We start from the raw sequence: 19,868 nt of genomic DNA on the forward strand, positions 1-19,868 counted from the left end.
TATTTATAAGTGAGAGTTTTGATTTATTGTTGCTATATGTTACACTAAATTCTTGGAACCATTTAAATGTTAGTTTGGTATTACCAACCATTTAAAGTGGATGTCTTGATTTATTATATATGAATATATTATAATATTAAATTACTTGGAACCATTTAAATGTTTGTTTGGTTTTACCAACAATTTAAAGTGGGAACCTTGATTTACTATATATAAATATATCATAATATTAATTTCTTGGTACCATTTAAATGTTAGTTTGGTTTTACCCACCATTTAAAGTGGGAACCTTGATTTAGTGTTTACAAATATATATATAGCACAATAAATACTTGACAACATTTATAAGTTTTGGTATATATTATATACTTATAAGATAATAATATATAACATAATATAAATATGATTATTTAATATGTTGGAACCATTTTATTAAGTGGATTTCAATAATGTTCGTTAATGTTAACTTTATTAAAATACCAAGATTGGATCCTTTAATCTCAACTACTTAAATTAAAATTTGAACAATTAAAAATTACCAATTAAAGATTCAAACAACTAAAAGAAAAAATAAATAAAAAGACATTGTAGTGGACTTGTAATTACCTTAGCTTCCTCATGGATATGATATTCGAACTCATCGAATTATACTACTTGTGGAAAACATACTCTTGGGAGTGCAACAATCAAAGTCGCAACAAAATTCACAAATTGTATTAGCCATCTAATGCCCAACAACTTCAAGGCCCATGACACTTTGATATTCCAAAACACTATTGAAAACCCTAGTCGTCATCGCCGTCGCCGGAGCTCCATCGCCAGATTCCGGCCGACTTAATTTTTTTTTATTAAAAACAAGGGGCTGTTCGGGCAGCCCCTTAGGCTGCCCTTGCTGCCCGAAACGTGCAGCCCGAGCTGCCCCAAATGGGCAGCAACATGCTGCCCAAAAACACCCCAAAAATCGGCCCTCGATTTGTTGTTTTGGTTGTCTCATGCGGTTAGAAAATGACCTCAACATAATATAATTTATATGTTACAGAATATAGTATCCTTAGCTCTGATACCACTTGAAAGAGGATCGATTAAGGTGCCCGAATGCGCAACGGAAGTTTCAAAAATTTGTTTTCAAGGCAAAAAATCGAGCACCTCATGTAGTAGTGTGAAGCTAAGGATGTAATCGAGTCGAGACGAGGCGAACTCTTGAATGTTTGAGCTTGGTTCGTTTATAATCGAGACGAGCTCGAGCTTTATTTAACGAATATATGCATGGCTCACGAGCTTATTCAAGTCCTTTATCGAGCCTAAACAAACTTAATAAATATGAATTATACATTTAAATTTTCATTAAATTAAATAAAATGTAAGCTCTTGAATGGCAAGACAATCTTCAAGCTCTAACTTAGTTTTAAAAAACTAAGCTCTTGAATGGCAAGACAATCTTCAAGCTCTTCTTGCTTCAAAATTAGGCTTACCACTTGCAAGCTAGAACCCATCTTATTTTGCATTAGAAAAATAAGAGGATTTTTCAAAGAGAAGTGTAGGATTTCCTCAACAACAATTGAAGAGAAAAATGAGGAGAATATTGTGCAATATTTCGGCCAAGGTGGAGTAGAGGAGAGAAGGGGAGAACTTTCTTGGTCCTTGAAAAATTGATAAAGGTGCATGAGCATGCCATGCAAATTTTTAATGAAAAAGTTCCTCCGACCCTTCACCTCCCTAACATGCTTTTTAAGTGGGCTTGTAACATTTACAATGCCTATGGACTTTATTTAAATGTCTCAAACACATTTGAGTCCATTAAAAACTTTACTTTATTTTACTCAAGGCCACTAGTTTAATAATTATTTCTAATTGAGCTCTACAAGGCCCAATGTTGTTTAATTAATTCAACACTTGAATTAATTTAATTATTTGGACTCTACTAGGTCCACTAGTGTTTACAGTACAAGAATAAATGCTTATGGTGACATTCATAAATGTCATCATATTCAATATTTAGTGACATTTAAGTTTTATTGACAACTCTAACAAATGCCCTCTATTCCAATGTCGTCTTAAACTTCCTGACCTTCTTTAATGTCATTGTAAGATGTTAATGACAACTTCATACGTGTTACTAATTATTCATATAATGACAATTTTAAATGTCAGGAAAACTCATGCTTTAAATATATTTGTACATGCCTTGTTATTATAGTAATAATGACAAATTTATATGTCAGTTAAAATCATTTATAATGACAACTAAAAGTTTTGTGTATGTTATTTATAATGACAATAACAAATGTGAGAATATTTGGGTTGGATAAATATTGGAGGAGAGAAAAATAGATAAAATAAATGTGAGAATAAAAAAGCATATTAGATTAGTTATCATGATATTTTTAATTAATGTCAATTTTTATATGGAGGGAAACAATTATTTTTCCTCTTCCAATATTTATCCAACCCAAATATTCTAACATTTATTTATAGTGACAAATTTTAGTTTTTTAATGAGTTTTTACGATGTGGGAAAAAAAATTGTTTCCTCCATATAAAAAATGACATCAATTAAAAATGTCAGGATAAATAATCTAATATGTTTTTTTATTTTACACATTATTAATTTTTTACAAGTGTCATTATTAAGTATTTGTAACAACATTTAATTAAAATTGTCTACAAAAAAAGTCACAATAGCCATTTATTGTTGTAGTGTTAATTAATTCAACACTTGAATTAATTTAATTTAGTTCATAATAATGTTTATGAAAATCACAATTTTCAAATAAATTACTCGTTTGGTCAATTTTTAATTTAGGAACACTTCCTCAAATTAAAAGTTATATTCTCCTTATAGAGTAATACTTCGATAAGTGAGAACCACTTGGAAAGTCCTTTATGGAGGGTTGTTCAGTGCACTCTAACAGGAGCACCTATCTGTAGGCTCGGACATCACAATGTCCTCTACCAATGAAACATGGTACTCATATTTACAGATACTAGTCTCAAACTCGAGCGGCCTATATCCTTCTTAGCGACGGATGAATCGACTAGGAACTGTTTAGAATATACAGTATTCAAAATATGAGTTTCATGATACTCATCATATGAGCATCTCATATTCTTTCTACTATTTGTATATTTAAGGACTTTATCTATGCAACTAGCATGGGTATACAGATAAAGATGTGCCAAAACAATAATTTCAAATATTATTAAAATAAAGATTGTTTAAACATAGAGTTTAAACATGAACACTCGGCCAACACTTGGCTCGACGGACACCTACTCTAACACTGGACAGAGTTGGGACACTAGCCTATCGTGTTGCCCTCCCGCCGAATTTGGAAGGTTTACACAATGTGTTCCATGTCTCGATGCTGAGGAAGTACCTAGCTAATCCTTCGCACGTGTTGAGATATGAACCGTTACAGTTGGCTCCAGACCTGTCATATGAGGAAAGACCCGTCCAAATCCTAGACAGAAAGGAACGGAGAATTCGGAACAAGGTGACCAAGCTGGTCAAAGTCCGGTGGCTAAATCAATTAGTGGAAGAGGCCACTTGGGAGACAGAAGCGGATATGAGGAACTGCTACCCAGAACTATTTGGTAAGATTTAATTTCAAGGACAAAATTTATATAAGTGGGGGAGGAACTGTAAAGCCCAAAATCAGTACACGTAAAACCCATGCATTTGTTTAATTGATAAATAATTTATTTTAATTTAAAATGAGTTTTAGCCATGCGTGATTTATTTAAATGCATTATTTTAAATTATTTATGTTTTTGTGATGCACGTTAAAATATTTCTCGACTTTCATGTTTCAGGCAATTATTCGAAGCGGGATCGAGGAAAGAGACTGATGACGATTTTTGGAAATTTTAAAACGTGGTATTTTATTTTAAGTTAAGAATGTGACATTTTAAATAATTTATTTAGTTTTTAGCATTTTAAAGCCTAAATTATCTATTTAGCTATTTTATAATTTTTAAAATTTTAAAAGTTATGACACTTGGGCAAGTTATTTTAAAATTAGAGATTTTATTAATTAGGGGAGAGTTAGTATTTTAAATTAGCTTCTTAATTATTAATTAAGCAAATTTTTCTCCTAATTAACACTTATCACACGCACACACACTTTTACACACATTAAATAACGGCTAAAACACACACACACACTTCATTACTCAGATTTTATTATTTTGAGACGAGAAAAATAGGGTTCTTAGTAGAGAGATCAGCAGCCCCCTCCCTCGGATTTTCCAGCAAGATTTCGTTGAGTTTTCTTCAAAGAAAATGGCGCTACGTTCGTCCCGAATCGTCTCTCGCATACTTCCCGCTTCGGCATCGTCGTTTCGTTAACGTTAAAGATTTAAAGGCATGTATATACTCTCGTTTCTGCATCGATTTTGTCATAGTAATGATTTTTATGTTTATTGTATGAAAAACATGTGTATGTTATGAAGAAGTTTGAGCAAATATGGTTGGATCACTTTTGAAACTGTTTTTGGATCTCAAAACACGAATTTGCTGTCATTTTAATTACTGCGATTTTTCGGTCGGTGTTTTGGAAAAACTTTCAACATATAAAACGTAGAATTTTTTAATACCTTCGATTTGACAGTAAATTCGAAATATTTGGATAAGAAATGAGTGAGTTATGATCGTTTTTGTGCGACTGCTCAAACTTCGTTTTCTGAAAATATATGCTATTGATGTGTTCTTGAAGTTTTATTGTTGCAGGCTTTGTTGGGGATTGTTGGGTGATCGCTGATGCATTTATGTATATTGAGAATGATGTTGGGATGATTGTTGGTGTTTTGTTTTGTGTCGTTAGGCACTTGGTTGAATTAGAAGTCGTAGGAATTGTTTTGGGGTCAAAGGTCGTGTTCACGGATTGGGTTGCGTTGTTTCTGATGCGTAGTTGTTTTGGGGCGTTTGTTTGAGTTTGAATAAGTGTCATAGCATCCTAGGATGGGTCTCAAGGCGTTGTTTCATTGTCCGTATTATCGAGTTAGGAGGAATAAGCCTTAAGTGTAGTGTTTCTTCGTTGGTTTGTGATTCCAGCACCTACACGGACCTGTAGGCGGACCCTAGCACGGGGTCCGTTGACTTTTTCTTCAAAATATCGATTTTCCAGTACCTACACGAACCCCGACATGGAGTTCTATATCATGATTTAGTACGATGGTTCAAATTTATTTATGTAAAAACATATAGGATTTGTTTTAAAATTCTATAGCATGGCTTGGTACGATTATTAAACGAGGTCAAGTCCCGAGTGATCTAGAATGTTTTAAGCTATTTATTTACTTCGGTGGCGAGCACGAGTTACCTACGTATAAGTTATGCAAGATAAGTGTTTGAACTTATAATAGTATGTACAGCAGTAACCTCAAGCGAGATCCAACGAATCCCTCGACGCCAAGGATGCTAGACCCGAGGACCGCCCAACTTTTAAGTTTTTATGAAAACTCAAATACTCTGATTTCACACTACTGGTTATGAGATTTTAAACAACTACTTTTGTCAAACTTTATTTTAGATCTTTTGTTGCAACTACTTTTGGGACGTACAGTTTATTTTATCGAATTTTGAAGGTTCACCTTTTATTTAAGAGAATTTTAATTTTTTCCGCAAATTTTAAGTAGTAAAAAGTACGGTACGTTACATATATCATCCGTAGTAATAGGTGAATACATAGACAGGGCAACCGTGAAGTTGGGATTACAAGTGCTGTTGGAGCGAGCCGATGAGAGCACCTACAAACTTGGGCTTAAAGGTATGCATGTTGATAATATCATCCTTGTTATTACTAACTTGCTTCGTTTTTGTGTAGGTGGGCAAGATTTGAGGACAAATCTTTTTGAAAAAGGGGAGTGTGATATGAATCTGATCGGGCGTGACGTGCAAATGGTTGGAAGAAGAATTAAGAAGCATTGTTGTCTCGGAATATCAAGCTTAATGATGATGAATCAAGCATATTCAAGCAAGTGGTGGATTTCAACAAAGAATATAATAAAGGAGTCCCGAGCAACCAAGCATGTGAGTGCAAAATGGCTCGAGAGGACAGTGGTCAGAAAACCTCTCGCACATGCGCGAATGTATGACGCGCATATGCGCGAGAGGTCACGCACATGCACTGGACGAGGTGCGCATATGCGCGCAAGAAGGATTTTCAGAAGCACGGACAGAGGACTTCGCGCATATGCGCGGAACTAGTGCACTCACATGCGCGCGAGGAAGAATTGTTCAACACATAGGCAGAGACATCCGCGCATATGCGCGGGTATGGGGCGCGCATATGCGCGCTTCGCAATTTCAGAAAATTTAGTTTCCTATTTTAGAGTTTTAATTAGTTTGGTAACTAGATTTTTGATATCCATGATGAGGCGATTCTTCAACCCATGAAAAGCAAACGCGCTCAAAACAGAGTCACGCCCTCGATTCGATGAAATAAAGAAATGATTGTATTGTCCCGATCTTTTTGACACAAGTAAGGTTGTAATATTCACCTTTAAATTAAAGAATTTAGCAACAAATATTAACGAATGATAAACAATCGAAATTCAAGCGAACCTTCAAAGAACTCGTCTTTGACAATCCGAGTGAAGAACAATCGACAAACGCCACAAAATATTAAACTTTGATAAGTTTTATTTGAGAAACACACAAAGGTGTATTGTAGAGCCCAAAATTCAGTACACATAAAACACATGCATTTATTTAATTGTTAAATTATTTATTCAAGTTTAAATGGATTTTTAGCGATGCATGATTTATTCAAACGCATTATTTTAAATTAATTAAATTTATGTGATCGACATTAAATGTTTTCTTTAGTTCCACGTTTCAGGCGATTATTCGATGCGGGGTGGAGGAAAAGGAACTGGCGACGATTTGGGCGATTTTAAAATGTGGTATTTTATTTTAAGTTAGGATTGATGCATTTTAAAAGATTTATTTAGTTTTTAGCATTTTTAAAGACTAATGGATTTAATTGGTGATTTTAGGATTTTAAAACTTTTAAAGTTTAGCAAGTGTGTATTTCATTTTTAAATCGAGAGATTGTTATTTAAAGTTAGAGGAATGTTAGTATTTTAATTAATTGTTAATTATTTTATTAAGCAAATTATTTGCCTAATTTTTAACCTAAACTCATGCACACACCCACTAACACACACACACACACATTCACGCCTAAACACACAACACACACATACACATTTCGTATTCAGATTTATATTGGATAATTAGGGTTCTTAGAACAAGAGTGCAGCCGTCCCCATCCTCTTAATATTTACCAGCTAGTTTTGTTACTTTTCTTCAAAGAAAATCGTGCCACGTTTGTGGCGACCCGGACGCTAACTCCTCTTTTGAATCATCAATAGGATTAATTGGGAACAATTAAATAAACTGGGTCATAAATTTTTTTTTTTTAAAAGTTAAATACCTTATAAACAAGTATACAAAGTTCTACAACAAGTTAGGTCCCATCTCATTCAAATATAAGATCAAGTTTAATATCTACAACAATATCAAAGTACAAGTCTTGTACAAAAGAAAATCATAACAAACTAATGTTCATCCACTACATATCAAGTGATGAAAACCAACTCTACTTCTGGGTCCGAATCTCCACTCTAAACTCAATCTCTCATCCTCTTCTCGACCCTGATCTTGTTCCACCTGTTGTCATGCACACATATAAACACAACAACAGCCGGATAACTCCGGTGAGAAATATATTCCCAGTATAAACAACGTATACATGCATTTCATATAAACATATATAAAAGCATAAAACAGTTATCAATAACATGTATCATAATCTGAAAAACATGAATCCATATAAAACTGTAAATCAAACTCTTTGACTCTTAATCTTGACTCGACTCTTATTTAGGGATCCCGGTTCGAATAAGAACGCAACAGTCTCCCACCTACTCTTTCCAGCTAGATGGTTGTACGTTCTTATTCCCAGAATTTGGCCTTCTATATCGAATCTCTACAATAGGAGTTAATCTACTCCTAAGCAACATCGATATAAACCAAATGTCTAGTAACTTGGCACCTCTGTCAAAGACATGGCACATCTGCCATAGATTCAATACATGCTTTGCTATAAATCAATAGACTAAGCATATCAATCTCATGAATTGCAAACATCAAAGCAATTACAATAAAGTATGTGGTTTTGGGAAACTCAAGCTATCTCTGACTCGAGTCGTATCTTCCCGGTTTAACATTGATTTATACCTTTTTTGTAGAGGCCCGAAATTCGTATTTGAAAATTTGCGGAAAAATTTAAAATTTTCTTTTCAAATTAGTAAATTGCCTCATTCGTAAAATAAACTGATAAATAGAGTTTAATGTTCAAAATAGCACAGCGGAAGTAATTATTGTTTGCAAAATAAAAATTTAAAATAATCCAACAAAGATAAAATGTTTGGGCATAAAAATGGTAAATGCTGAAAATGAGGTCCTCGGGTTCCACTACTGCCGACCCAAGATGGCTCACTGGTCCCCGTCCTCGATCCCGACCTCATCAGTACCTACAACAATCAAGTCTAGTGAGTCTAAAAACTCAGTATGCATATATCAAAAATAAAAAGTAATAATAATAAAGTTGCATGCATGGTAAAATATCATGAGTCTGGCGTAACGTAAAATATCATGTCATGAGTAATTATAATACGTGCATAACTGAACTGAAAGTCGTAAGTAAAATGTTTGCTCAATCGAGCCCAGTAATAAAATAACATGTCATAAATTTTCTGTTGAGATTATGTTCTATGCAAGTGGCCCCTGAACTGAACTGAACTGGATCGCCTGATCAGACTAAACCACAGTATACTGGGCGGTAGAGATCATCACAGCCCTTGGACTGGATATCCGTACCAATAAATGAAATGAACTGAACCGATAAGTGACCACCGGGTGAAGTAATAATCCCATGATAATGAAGTGGCCACAAGCAATATCGCATAAGTCTCAAAAATGAATATTTTATATTTTTGCACGTAATATAGTTAAATAACATAATTAAATATCCTGTATTAATTTTACCGAATGGGTTGGATCATTCCCAGGCTCGCTGCAGACCTAAATTTTACATGAAAAATATGCAAATGATTTTCTTGACCAAACTTTGTAATTAAATCCAAAAACGAGATAATTACGCCCAACGACTTCGTATTTAATCATGACTCCGTACCAACCCAAACCCTCATTTATTCGTGATTAAAATACGCCTAAAATGATGAAATAATGCCCCTAGAATTACAGTACTCGAAATTTTGGTGAATGGAGGTCAAAACAGGAAACGCTCTTTCGAGAGTCACTTTGGCACATTGCACCGTAAGTTCTCGTACGACCTCTAGACTTGACCAAATCGCAAACGGCCAAAAACATGACCTTCCTAACTCAATGGGGTACTGTACAGTCCAAGGCCATAGGCTAAAAGCCAATAGAGAACTCAAAACGCACCCCTGAGCCGCAACACCACTAGCTGTAAAAAAAAAAATACAGCAGCAGTGTCAGCATTTCTTTGCGTTGTTTGCGAGGAAAATGGCCATTGGGGCTTGAACCACTAACCAGAGCCTCTTCCCAACACCTTAAGGCATGGCCATAATCATGGCTAAGGGCCCTAGGCCAGCCACAATTCAGCCCACACCAGAAACGAGACCACACTCCCAGCCGAGAACAACCAACTACACGCGTGGGGAGATTTGCTTCGCTTGCTGTCACGGACAATTCCAGTTGCCATTTGATTGACCATGGCACAATCTATACGTCAAGGGGTATGGTATGAATAGTGGCTAAGGACCAGAGGCCAAACAAAATCAACACCACACCACAAAACCGAAGATACACATGCAAAAAATGAATGGGTCGAAGGGGCTGTGCTTGTTTTTATTTGAAAAACCGATTCCATCATGGACCAAGCTTTGAAATACCGACTTGGTCACATCTTAGTCATAACAAAGAGATATTCTAACCATTGCTATAGCCCCTAGGGCAGCCAAGATCAGAAACATCCTCCTTGGACATCAAACTCGAAAATCGAACACAATATGACACTAAGGGGAAGTCGCTGTCATTACTGAATTTCTGCTTGCATGGGGCTTGAACCAATGGACCAACGCGTTCCTAACATGTCCTAGTACATGTCTAGATACAGCCTTGGGAGTCTAGGATTGAGCCAACCACCTGTACACACCAAAAACGACAAGACCGTGAAGCATACAAGAAGGGGCCAAAAATATGTTCATGTGTTGTTCGAAAATTCTGTTATGTAATTCGGTTTTCATGCCATAAATCCATGAGTGTGATGTTTTTAAAAAATACTACTATGGCTTGATTGAAGAGTGAAAGAAATATAGTCATGCCTGGATTTTTGTTTTGAAGAAAACAAAAGAAAACACGACGCGGCGCGGAGGAGGCGGAGTGCTTCGCTTACTCACTATGCTACTCGATTTTTCTTTCTTGTTTCTCTCGGTTTTCCCCCGGTTTTTACTCTGAGAATTTCTCTCAATTTCGGTGAAAGGGAGGGGGAGAATGGTTGGGAGGAATGAAGGAAAATCTATTAATTAAAGTGGAGAAAATGGCAAGATCAAATCTTGCTATCCTAGAATTTGTTAGGAGGTTTGATATCAAAAGATTTGAAGGATAGTTGGAATGCACTTGGTCGATGATTAGGTCTAGGAACAATGGAGAAATATGGCTTAATTAATTATTTGTTGGTGATTTAAAAGTGGGGAAAAATCATCTACCAAGAAAGATTATGGAAAGATAATAAGGAATGAGTCGATAAACTAATTTTAAATCCTTAAAAATAAGGGGTGGCCGATTTTATGCTTATAAAATAAGGGAGAATATTGCTTAAATATTAATTAATGGAGAATAAAATTTAGGGAATTATCTAGCAAGAAAAGGAAAGGAGAGATATTAAAGGAATGGGTTGTCAAATATCTTTAAATTAATGAAGGAGGGGCCGAATTTGTCATAAAAAATGTGGGTAGGAAATTGCTTAAATTATTAATTATTGATGATTAAATTGAAGGGATTAACTACCATGAAATGAATATGGAAAGGAATCAAAGTTGAGTTGCAAATAAAAAAAAAACCAAATCTTCTAGAAATGGGGTGGCCAAAAATTTGAATAAAATGGAGGGGAAATATTTCTTAATTATTGAATTTTAAATCTCTAGTATTTTATCTACCCATTAAATATTTTAGTGAATTAAGAAATTGATTATTGAACTTTATTTACTACTTATCTCAAATTATTTAAATAATTCCTTATTCTTTTACATTAAATTTAACTTATTATTTATCTTAAATAAATTCTAGGAATGTTTTCTTAATATTAAATTTTATCTCAATACTCCAACTCCAGTCCGGCCTCAATTATTTAACTGAAAGGTAACAATTAAACTACTGCATCAAATAATTAAATTTAAAGAAAAGAATTTAAATACTCATGCAATAAAAATCATTTTAATTTAAATACTAGAAATTATGCATGGCTTATACGTAGTCTAATTTACGGGTTCTACATTTCTTTTCGTAGATCAATCTGGTCAACGAAATCAAATATCAATCTGGCTCTGTTCAGTCTTCGAAGTCTTCAATACCAATTCTGGAATCATTATTGAGGAGTACAATATCAAATACAACTAAAAGCAATACTCGATAAGATCAGAACTCAATCTATTTCTGTTTTGACGGCATAACAGCACAGTCTAGAAATACCGGCAATACAATATCAACAGATACCAATCTCAACAACTCATAATCAACCGATAAACACAATTCCAATACCAAATATGTATATTCTCAATCAAATCAAGTCTGAAAATGATAACAATTTCATACAGTGTCCATTCTTCGATCCGGTTTCGATTATACGATTACCACAATCTCAGGAACACATAATATCAATCATATCATGATTCTTTCAACACCAAGTTTTCGAATCATAACAAAACATAAGAAACTTACGTTCTTTTGAAGTTCTTCACAAGAGGAGTACGAAAATATTGTCGCATCGAAAATCAGACGGTCGGATCTTGTATAACACTCAAATTCATAGAATGAAAAGCTGGAAGATTTCATGAAGCTTTCTCGGTTCTTTGCTGCCAAATTTGAAGAGAAATGAAGGAAGGTCATCCTTTTGTTGCATGCCAAGAACAAGTGGCTTAATCTTTAAGGTGCACGTCTCGCGCATATGCGGGACCTTCACCGGCGCATATGGGCGAGACTCTCTATCTCGGCAATCCATGATTCATCAGCTCGCGCAGATGCGCGCCCTGTCCCCGCGCATATGCGCGAGACCTACTGTCTCGGCACTTGGCTTTTTCAAATGCTCGCGCATATGCGCGCCTCATCTTGCGCATATGCGCGAGGTCTTCTGTCTTGCTCGCTCATATGCGCAGCTCATTTCGCGCATATGCGCGAGACCTTCTGTCCTCGCACAATACAATGTCACATGCTGTAATGCCCGAGATTTTATTCTGTTAGTCTGAAATTATTGATTATGAATTGATGTGAGTATAGAAGGACCACTCCGATGCACGATTTGAGATAGCATGTGATATTGTGTTGTGTGAGGACAGAAGGTCTTGCACATTTACGCGACACGAATGCATATGTGCGAGCAAGGCAAAAGAACTCGCGAATATGCACTAGAAGAGGCGCGCATATGCGCGAGCATGTGGAATGACGAAGTGCCGATACAGTAGGTCTCGCGCATATGAGCGAAGAAGGGCCGCACATATGCGCGAGCAGATGTATTTGACTTATGCCGAGATAGTAGGTCTAGCGCATATCCGCGAAGGTAGGGCGCGCATATGCGCGAGTATTGAAGTATGAAAGGTTGCCACTTGTCTTGCCATGCATGGAGACATGTATAATAATCCTCCTTCAAAACTTAATTTTTCTTCAGAATTTCAAAGGAGGAAACCGAAAGTCCATGGAAAAGAAGTCCTCAGAGCTTTTCAAATTCTAGAATTGCGATTTTACAAGATCCGTCCATCAGAATTTTAATCCGAGTTTAGTACTGTGTTCCTCTTCGCAAAGGCTTCAAAAGGACGTAAGATTTACTACTTTTTGATATGATTCGAATATATGATATTAAAGGAATCTTGATATGATTATTATTATGTGTTTTTGAGTTTGTGGTAATCGTATAATCGAAACCAGATTGAGGAACGGATACCGTATGAAATTGTTATCATTTTAAAATTAAATTTGATTGAGAATATACAGATTTGGTATTGGAATTGTGTTTATCGTTTGATTATGAGTTGTTGAGATTTGTATCTATTGATATTGTATTGCTGGGTATATGGAGATTGTGCCGTTATGCCGTCGAAACAGAATTAGATTAAGTTATGATCATATCCACTATTGATTGAGTTATATATTGATATTGTATATTCGAATTTCAGTGCCAGATTGAGTGGTGGCAGCTTTGAATTCAAGACTTCGACTTCGTCAGATCGACAAAAGAAAGGTATAAATCAATGTTTAACCGGGAAGATATGACTCGAGTCAGAGATAGCATGAGTTTCCCAAAACCACATACTTTATTTTAATTGCTTTGACGTTTGCAATTCTTGAGATTGATATGCTTAGTCCATTGATTTATAGCAAAGCATGTATTGAGTTTGTGGCAAAAGTGCCATGTCTTCGGCAGAGGTGCCAAGTCATTGGACATTTGGTTTGTATCGATGTTGCTTAGGAGTAGATCGACTCCTATTGTAGAGATTCGATATGATGTACCAAAGTGCGGGAACCGGGATTCCAAGATAAGAGTCGAGTCAGAGATTAAGAACCAAAGAGTTTGCTTTACAGTTTTATATCGATTCATGTCTTTCAGATTATGATACATGTTATTGATAACTGTTCTATGCTTTTATATATGTTTATATGAAATGAATGTATACGTTGTTTATACTAGGAATATATTTCTCACCGGAGTTATCCGGCTGTTGTTGTGTTTGTATGTGTGCATGACAACAGGTGGGACAGGATCAGGGCCGAGAAGAGGATGAGAGATTGAGTTTAGAGTGGAGATTCGGACCCAGAAGTAGAGTTGATCTTCATCACTTGATATGTAGTCGATGAACAATAGTTTGTTATGATTTTCTTTTGTACTAGACTTGTACTATGGATCATGTTGTAGACATTTAACTTTATCTTGTGATGTGAAAGAGATGAGACCTATTTTGTTATAAAAAATTGTACAATTGTTTATAAGGTGTTCAACATTTAAAAAAAAATTTTATGACCCAATTTAATTAATTTTTCCCAATTAATCCTTATGATGATTAAGAAGATGATTTAGCGTTCGGGTCCCCACAACAGCGGGTATCAGAGCAGTAGATCCCTTAGACTGACCTAGAAGAGAGTGAGCGGGGTAGATTGAGTTTTCTTTCCTTGCTTTTGTGATGACAGCATGTTTTACTGCTTTAATACATGTTTACCTTATTATTTGATTTAATTGGAAACGTGTACTACTGAAGAATGAATCAGAACCGATTCTTGATCAGCAGTAAGATGATCAGAGGAGGACTGAAATAGATTTGTTATATTTGGTTGCTAATCCTTTTGATAATCAGATATGCCTCCTCGAAGAATCCCAGAACAGAGTAGTACCTCTACTAATCCGATGAATGTTACAGCGACACCCATGGAGACATTGTTGAAGAGATTTCAGTCGTTCAAACCACCGACTTTGAAAGGCACAGAGAATTCTCTTGACTGTGAGAGTTGGCTAGATGATATTGAGATGTTGTTTGATTCCCTTGACTACACAGATGAACAAAGAGTTAGACTGATTGGGCATCAATTGCATTATGTTGCAAAGAATTGGTGGCTCACGACTACGAGGGCTTTGGAGCATCGAGGTACAGTTATTATCTGGAAGATATTTAAGACTGAATTTTATCAACGATTCTTCCCAGTATCATACAGGAAAGACAAGGGTGCAGAGTTTGCTAATCTGAGACAGGGTCAACTAAAAGAATATGTGGCCAAGTTCTCTACCTTGTTACGATTTGCTCTGCATGTTGCTGAGAGCGATGAAGCAGTGGCTGATCAGTTCATCAGTGGATCGAATCCTGAGATCTTTACACTGGTAAATGCTGGGAGATCGAATAACTTTGCTGATTTTTTGAACCAAGCCAAAGGAGCAGAAGCGGGTTTGATTAGACAAAAAAGAGCTTCGTATGTTGCTCCAGAACCGAAACAGCAACAACCCTTAGTTCCATTCCACCAACCCCCTCCCAGATTTGATAGTGGCAGTAGCAGCAGTGGGAAGAAATACCATTTGAAAGCTCGATGGAAACAGTTCAAGAAGTCTGGTAGTAGTTCATCTAGCTCCAGTGGTTCACGACAGAGCCAGGGTTATACAGGGGTCTATTGCAGAACTTTTGGAGGAAGACATCCCACAGAGCAATGCCAAGGAGTGTTTGGTAGTTGCAATATCTGCAGACAGCAGTGACATTTTGCTAGAGTCTGTCCACAGCGAAGTTCTCTACGATCCCAGGGAGCAGAATCATCTGGATCAGTGGCTCAGATTGATACACGATCATCTGCTGTTCACTCTTTCCAGCCACCACCTACTACCCAGTCACAGTAGAGGCCAGGAGGAAGCCAGTTTGTTAGCCAGCCTCCGAGACAACAGGCCAGAGTGTTTGCATTGACTGAAGAACAGGCCCAGGAAGAACCTGATGATGTTGTTGCAGGTAACTGTTCTCTTTGTGGTTACTCTGCTTATGTATTGATTGATACCGGTGCATCCCATACTTTTATATCTGAGCGATTTGCATTGATTCATGATTTGCCTGTTGAGTCATTATCTGTTGTAGTATCTGTCTCTTCACCTTTGGGGAGAGGTCTTATATCAGTGAAGTCTGTTAAACATTGTATACTGCAGTATGATGGGAATGAGATTGAGTTAGATTGTATTGTACTCTGTTTGTCTGATTTTGACTGCATTATATGTATTGATATGTTGACCAAGTACAGAGCTACCGTAGATTGTTTCCAGAAAATTGTGAGATTCAGACCTGAAATGGCTGATGAATGGAAATTTTACGGTAATGGTTCTAGATCTAGAATTCTTTTGATATCTGTGTTGTCTATGACTCGATTATTACAGAAAGGAGCAGAGGGATTCCTTGAGTATTCAAGAGACGTACTGAAATCGAGCCCGTCATTGGCAGATTTGCCAGTGGTATGTGAGTTTGCTGATGTCTTTCCAGATGAGATTCCGGGTTTGCCTCCAATCCGAGAAATAGACTTCAGTATTGAATTGATACCAGGTACTGTTCCTATTTCTAAAACTCCATACAAAATGGCACCGATTGAATTGAAAGAATTGAAAGAGCAGTTAGAAGATTTACTGGCCAAGGTTTACATCAGACCGAGTGTTTCTCCTTGGGGTGCTCCAATATTGTTTGTCAGAAAGAAAGATGGTTCAATTTGACTCTACATTGACAATCGGCAACTAAACAAGGCTACGATAAAGAACAAATATCCTTTGCCTCGTATCGATGATTTATTTGATCAGTTGCAGGGTTCTTCTATTTATTCCAAGATCGATATGAGATCTGGATATCATCAGCTGAGAGTCAGAGATTCTGATATATCGAAGACAGCTTTCAGAACCAGGTATGGCCATTATGAGTTTATAGTCATGCCGTTTGGTTTAACGAATGCTCCGGCTGTATTTATGGGTTTGATGAACTGTATATTTCAGAAGTATCGTGATGATTTTGTGATTATCTTTATTGATGATATCCTAATTTATTCCAAAAATATGATTGATCATGCTGAGCATCTGAGAATTGTATTGAAGATTCTGAGAAATGAGAAACTGTATGCTAAGCTGTCTAAATGTGAGTTTTGGCTGAAGCAAGTGATACTTTAGAGACATATTATATCTGGAGATGGTATTTTTGTTGATCCTAGAAAAGTCGAGGCTGTGATCAGTTGGCCTAGACCGACCTCAATGCCAGAGATACACATTTTTATGGGTTTAGCAGGATACTATCGTCGATTTATTAAAGATTTCTCCAGTATTGCGAAGCCGATTACTCAGTTGACTAAGAAGAATGCACCTTTTGTTTGGTCAGAGCATTGTGAATATAGCTTCCTAGAATTGAAGAAGAGATTGACCAGTGCTCCGGTGTTGACTATCCCGTCAGGTACTGGTGATTTTGTTGTTTATTGTGATGCTTCTCACAGATGATTGGGTTGTGTTTTGATGCAGCGAGGACATGTTATTGACAATTGAAATCACATGAGACTCGCTATCCAATTCATGATCTTGAATTGGCTGCCATTGTATTCGCATTGAAGATCTAGCGACACTACCTATACGGTGAGAAATTTGAGATTTATTCTGATCACAAAAGTTTGAAATATCTCTTTTCACAGTCTGAATTGAATATGAGGCAACGTAGATGGCTTGATTTATTGAAGGACTTTGATTGTGAAATCAAATATTATCCGGGAAAATCGAATGCAGCAGCTGATGCACTGAGTCGAAAGTTATGTTCTTTATACTTATCGATGATTGGTGTTTCGAATTTGATTGAAGATTGCTGTCTGTCTGGATTAGTATTTGATACAAATTATCAACCTTTGAGACTTTATGCCATTCAAGTTGAACCAGAGTTGATTGTTCGAATTAAAGAAGCACAGAAAGTTCATCAGAATGTTCAGAACTCGATGTTGATGGTCAGATCAGGGCATCAATCAGAATATCAGGTTCGTGATAATTTACTGTATGCGAATAATCGTCTTGTTGTGCCAGATGTTTCAGATTTGATATACCAGATTTTGGCAGAGGCACACTGTAGTCGTTTCAGTATTCATCCTGGTGGCAGAAAAATGTACAATGATCTGAAGAAACAGTTTTGGTGGAAACAGATGAAATCAGACATTGCAGAGTTTTTATCCAAATGTTTGAATTGCCAACAGGTAAAACCAGAAAGAAAGAAACCAGGAGGTCTATTGCATAGCTTATCGATTCCAGAATGGAAATGGGATCACATTTCCATGGATTTTGTTACGAAGCTACCACGATCCTCCCGAGGTTGCGATGCAATTTGGGTCATTATTCACAGATTAACCAAATTAGCATGTTTTATTCCTTACAAAATGACGTACAGATATGACCAGATGGCAGAGATTTATGTCAGAGAAGTGGTCAGATTGCATGGTGTGCCGAAGTCTATCGTATCAGATCGTGATCCTCGATTTACTTTGCACTTTTGGCACAGTTTGCAACAATCTCTAGGTACGAAATTACATTTGAGTACTGCATATCATCCTCCGACAGACGGACAGTCAGAGCGGACTATCCGGATATTGGAGGATATGCTTAGAGCTGTAGTGTTAGATTTTGGCACTAGCTGGCAAGATTCTTTGCCATTTTGTGAATTTTCGTACAACAACAGCTATCAGACGAGTATAGAGATGCCTCCATTTGAAGCGTTGTACGGCAAGAAATGCAGATCCCATCTTTATTAATATGAGATATCTGAGGTACCTGAACTTGGGCCTTATATGATTCGAGATATGACTGAGAAAGTGAAGTTGATTCAGCAGAGAATGAAGACAGCTCAGGATAGACATGTCCAATATGCAGATATTCGACGTCGACCGTTAGAATTTGAGCACGGAGACAGTATTTTTGAAGATTTCTCCTTTCAGAGGTATTGTCAGATTTGGCAAGAAAAGAAAATTATCTCCACGCTATATCGGATCCGTTTGAGATTCTGGAGAAGATAGGTACTCGTGCCTAACGACTTGCTATTTCTCCTTCTCTATCTGGTATACATGATGTCTTTCATGTGTCTATGCTGTGGAAGTATCTTCCTGATTCTTCTCATGTTCTTCAGCCAGACGAGGCAGAACTTGATGAAACTCGGAGTTATTTTGAGAAACCGATTAAAATTCTAGATCGTAAAGAAAAGCAGACCAGAACGAAAACTATTCCGCTTGTCAAAATTCAGTGGAGTCGTCATGCCATTGAAGAAGCTACTTGGAAAACTGAATCAGATATGAGACAGAAATTTCCAGAGTTATTTCATTGATGTGAGTTTTCTTATTTAGCTTTTGTATATCTCCTTCTTGTATGTGATTTGATTGCCTGTGATTTCGGGGACGAAATAAGATCTTAGAGGGGGAGAATTGTAATGCCCGAGATTTTATTCTGTTAATCTGAGATTATTGATTATGAATTCATGTGATTATAGAAGGACCACTCCGAGGCACGATTTGAGATAGCATGTGTTATTGTGTTGTGCGAGGACAGAAGGTCTCGCGCATATGCGCTGCTCGAGCCGCGCATATACGCGAGCAAGGCAGAAGACCTCGCGCATATGCGCGAGAAGAGGCGCACTTATGCGCGAGCATGTGGAATGAAGAAGTGCCGAGATAGTAGGTCTCGCGCATATGAGCGAAGACGGGGCACGCATATGCGTGAGCAGATGTATTGGACTTATGTCGAGACAGTAGGTCTCATGCATATGCGCGAAGGTAGGGCGCGTATTTGTTCGAGCAATGAAGTATGAAAGGTTGCCACTTGTCTTGCCATGCATGGAGACATGAATAAGCGTCCTTCAAACTTAATTTTTCTTCAAAATTTCAAAGTAGGAAACCGAGAGTCCATGGAAAAGAAGTCCTCGGAGCTTTTCAAATTCTAGAAATGCAATTTTACAAGATCCGTCCGTCAGAATTTTATTCCGAGTTTAGTACTGTGTTCCTCTTCACAAAGGCTTCAAAAAGACGTAAGTTTTACTACTTTTTGATATGATTCGAAAATATGATATTGAAGGAATCATGATATGATTATTATTAT

This window comes from Primulina tabacum, chromosome 2, assembly GCF_025594145.1.
Source record: "Primulina tabacum isolate GXHZ01 chromosome 2, ASM2559414v2, whole genome shotgun sequence".
Taxonomy (NCBI): Eukaryota; Viridiplantae; Streptophyta; class Magnoliopsida; order Lamiales; family Gesneriaceae; genus Primulina; species Primulina tabacum.